A 4,922-nucleotide genomic window follows, 5' to 3' on the forward strand; every position below is an offset into this window, starting at 1 on the left:
TGACTAGGAGATGTTTTCAGCTGTTGTTGCTTATTGTCTCAACTACTTTATTTTTTTCATCAAAAAACGTGCCGTAGCTTTTCTCATCGGGAAGAATAATTGTGGAAAGCTGAAGTGGAAAAACATTCATAGCAAATTATTATTATTCACAGATCATTATAAAGAGTCATTTTCTAAAAGCATTAAGAACAATGTAATTTGCTGTTTCAAGATATGTTTTTAAATAACTACTTGTCAGTCATAAGAAACTCTTCAACACACATGATCCGATCTTGCCACAAATCATTTTTAATCTCACTTTTGTTGCCAGCAGTTCAGACATTAATGGCTGTGTGTTGAGTTATTTTGAGGGGACATCAAATTTACACCATTATACAAGCTGTACACTGATTACTTTACATTCTATCAGAGTTTCATATCTTTAACGTTGTCCCTTGAAAAGATATAATAAAATATTTACAAAAATGTATGGGGTGTACTCACTTTTGTGAGATACTGTATATTAAGGGATTGATTGTCAATAATATCAGTAATTCCTGATGTAATGTTAAAAGAATAGAGCCTGTCTCACACAGTTCTAAAACAACCTCAAAAACAGACTTACCATTTTATGTCATCATTCGTTTTCTCATCCAGGCCATTGGTTTGGGGATGATATGCAGCAGTGATCAACGGCAGAACAGGGGCTCTGAACGCAGTATGGATTAAAAAGGAATTAACCATCTCTCTCAATATAAAATTAGGATCATTTATTCTCTACAGAGGCCCCCATAGAATAGTGCATCCATCCCCTCACTCATGTTTAGACAGACGTAAGGCAACAGGCCAATGACATTCAGAACAGCAACAACATCAACAATTGTACAGCTAGTTTTAAAATTTAATAAAAAAGACAAACCAATTAGGTAATATTAATGAAATTATTAAAATGTGCAGATTAATAGTCAGAAATAATTTGCGATTTTAAGAGCGGAAAGGATACATTAAAACTCAATTACATTTATCCCTTAATAATAAAAAAAAGGTTTTTGAATTTTACATCATGATAAATGAGAACTATATGTGATTACTAATTACTGTTGACTAATTTCCTGTCTGGACGTTTCCCTCCTCATTGTTAAAAGTCATTATATGTCTGGGTGCCAGTCAGTGGAAGCACACAGACATGTTGGCCAGCTGTCATATTCATTCAGCACCAGCCCATCAAGTAGAGAATTCAGCACCACGGACAGTGACCTGTGTTACAATGACATCAGGTCATTGGCTCTAAATATTTTTCTAGAAATAACTAAATGGCTCTATTGTAGAAATTTCCAGCCAGAGTCTTGTGGTGCGTTCGTTTTTCTCTCGGAACTTGGAAATTCCAAATTGGGTGACATCACATCCAACAATCTCCCGTTCAAGCTAGCACAACTCGGAACAAACATGGCTGCCTCCATGAATACGCTGCTGTGTTGTTGCTTTATATTTTAGCAGTTATGGAGTAAGATTATTATTTCAGACAAATAAACAAGAAACAGGAACTAGTCAAACCACATTAAAAGCTTTATAAAGTATTTTAGTACATTCATAGCGATATTCTTTTTTCGAGAGGCAAACAAACTACAAACAAACCAAAAACACTAACAAGTCTGGTAAAAATCTGATATTGCATGTTAGGATACTGTTTACGGTCACAATATGGTATTCTCTAAATCGAACACGTGCAATTACATTAATAATTACTAATAATTATAAATAATAATAATAATAAATGGGCGGTATGGTCGTGCACTGGTTAGCACTGTTGCCTCACACCTCTGGGACCCAGGTTCAAATCTCCGCCTGGGTCACATGTGTGTGGAGTTTGCATGTTCTCCCCATGTCGTCGTGGGGTTTCCTCCGGGTACTCCGGTTCCCCCCCACAGTCCAAAAACATGCTGAGGCTAATTGGACTTGCTAAATTGCCCGTAGGAATGCATGTGAGAGTGCATGGTGTGTGTGAGTGTGCCCTGCGATGGGCTGGCCCCCCATCCTGGGTTGTTCCCAGCCTCGTGCCCATTGCTTCCGGGATAGGCTCCGGACCCCCCGTGACCCAGTAGGATAAGCAGTTTGGAAAATGGATGGATGGGATAATAATAAATTTAACAAAATAAACATTTTTAAGGATTTGTAAAATAGAATTAATGTTGAGTGTGTAAGCCGCCATGTTGAAATTACGTCACAGGGGCAACTCGGACAAGAAGATTCTGTCAGACATTAACGTCATAAAAGAGGCGTTTCTAATGGGAAGTGATGTTTTTCGTGACGTTTTTGTCCGAGTTGGAGTGAAATAATCAAACGCAGCATGTGTTCCTATTTGAAGAGAATATTCTATTTTTATTCTAAGGAACTACAGAAAATCAGCTCTGCATGTGATCTCCCCTTTACTGCTCGAGCAGGGCACACGCACATCAACAAGTGTCAAGGCAGCAAGTGCATGCAAACAACTTCTCAGGACGGTTACAGTATAGGACCTTCAGAAAGAGCCAGACTGCGGCGTCATTCAGAGATTCCATTGTCTAAGGCTTGCACTAAAACATTACAGCATATTTAAACAAAGTAGCATGGCACCTGTGTCAGAATCCCTCCCTGCCTTGTTCTGTTCTCTCTTTGTTGTCCCCATTTAGCCAGCACATGTCACTGGCCATCCTGACTCCTCTTTTGATTGTGGGTTTTAAGGATATCAGTGGGTCTGTGTTTTCATAATTGTCCCCCAGGCCACCATGCTGCTCAGCCCTTGATTCCAACTACAGTTGCAATCAGGTGGTTCTCAATCTACTAGGACTGTATAACAGGATTGGCCACCTGTTCTACCTTTACTCGTTCAGCCGCATTCATGAGTCTGGCCTATAGGTTATTCAAATTTTGTCCTGCCAAATTTACCGGACAGGAGGTGGACACTGCAAATGAATGTGTGAATACTCCAATACCTACATCTTTACAAGTTACCTGAAGTGGTTTGGTAAATGATTGTGAGGTTGGAAGTCCTTCTTGATGTCTGTTTGCAGCTCATCCACCAGCAACTGCACGAGTTGTCGCTCCCAGAGGGAATCCCACTCTCGGTCCGCTGGAGGGTCCATCTCACTGTAGCTGGAGTATGTTTCCATCAGTCACTTGGCGTGGGGCTCACAGAATTTACCAGGCTCCTGTTTAATCTGACGCACCTTAGTCCAGTCCATGCATCTGGGGAACTTCTCTGAAAATCTCTGGCAGATTCTTTGCAGCTATACTTGATATTGGGTACTTGCCGCAACTAAGTAATGGGTTGTTGAATCAAAGTCCCGTTCCATGTCAAAAATAACCCCATTTTAGGGTTTTGTTAAACAACTGGTCTAATTTGGATGCAGAGGTTCTGCACGGAAGGCCCAGTCTCTGAAGGGCTGTGGCATAGCGAGGCCTGTTCTGCCTGGAATCCGGCAGGTCACTGGCAACATCCCCCAACTCCTTCATCTATAAGGTCGGGAAACCAGAACGTTTACTCCCCCTTATGGATAAGGACATACCAACGTTGGGGCAACTCCTGCTGCCTGAGTCTTCAACCAAGTCCAAAACAAAAGTATACAATGTTAGGAAGGGTAATTCAATGGTATGAGACTGAAACTAGAAACTGTAAATCGGATGGAGTTAAATAGCAATACTGTGGAAGAGGCATGGGAATTTTTTAAAAGCACATTGTTGCAAGTGCAAAAGAACTTCATACCCGTTTCCAGAAAAACTAAATCTAGGAAACTGCAACCAAGCTGGTGTCATGACCTGCTTGTACGATCCTCGTGTGTGCCACGCCCCCTCATTAACCATGTGTGCTGCCCCGATTGTAACCAGCTGTTTTCTGTCAGTTTGAGTAGTCCTGTGTATTTAGTCCACATTCAAGTCTGTTTCCCCAGTCCTGTCATTGAAATCTCTCGCTGTTGGTACCTGTTTTCATCAATAAACCCTCATTCCCGACTCTCCGTTTCCCGGATCCTTGATTCCTCGCTTCCTGCCTGTTCGTCCAGCACGCGATGTCACAGGTGGTTTACTACGAAAATTAAGAATAAAGTCAGGAGCAAAAGGGCTTTCTTCCACAAATGGAAATTAACTAATGATTTCAAAATAAAGCAGGAGTATCTAAGTCTACAGGTTTAGTTAATAACAGTTATAAGGATGACGTTAAAAGTTTCTTCCAATATTTTAACTCCGAAAGAGCTCTAAAAGCTGAAAATCACTCATTTGCAGGATAGTAAGGGCCTTATAATTGAAAATGAAATTGATATAAATGAGTTTAATGATTATTTTACAATGGCTGTTCACAGTAGAATAGCTTACCACCATTTAGTACAAATACAACGATGTCTATGACCAATATATGTATAACTGAGGCTGATGTGGTACAAAGCCTAGCTAAGCTCAAAATAAATAAATCGCAAGGCCCTGATGGCATCTTATCTATAGTTTTAAAAGAGATGAGGGGTATTATTAGCCAACCTTTAACTTTACTATTCCAGAAATCATTATCTGCTGGTGTGGTATCTTCTGATTGATGTTAGATCATGTCTCATGTCCAGAGAGGCTACAACAGGATCTGGATTTAATTAGCGACTGGGCTCATACGTGGCAGATGAAATTTAACATAGATAAATATAAGGTAATCCATGCAGGGAGCAGAAATATAGTAAATATAGTAAAGTACAGATATTTTATGGGTTCCACTGAAATAAAGGTAGCTGATTACGAGAAAGATCTCGGTGTGTATGTTGATACTTCCATGTCCCACTCTTGCCAGTGTGGGGAAGCATTAAAAAAAGGCAAAAGGATGTTGGATTAAACTCCACACACCTAGAGATGTAAGTCAAGAGAAGTGATGCTACGATTATATAATTCCTTGGTAAGATCCCACCTAGAATACTGTGTGCAGGTTTGGT

This window comes from Brienomyrus brachyistius, chromosome 2 (genome assembly GCF_023856365.1).
Source record: "Brienomyrus brachyistius isolate T26 chromosome 2, BBRACH_0.4, whole genome shotgun sequence".
In the NCBI taxonomy this organism is placed as follows: Eukaryota; Metazoa; Chordata; class Actinopteri; order Osteoglossiformes; family Mormyridae; genus Brienomyrus; species Brienomyrus brachyistius.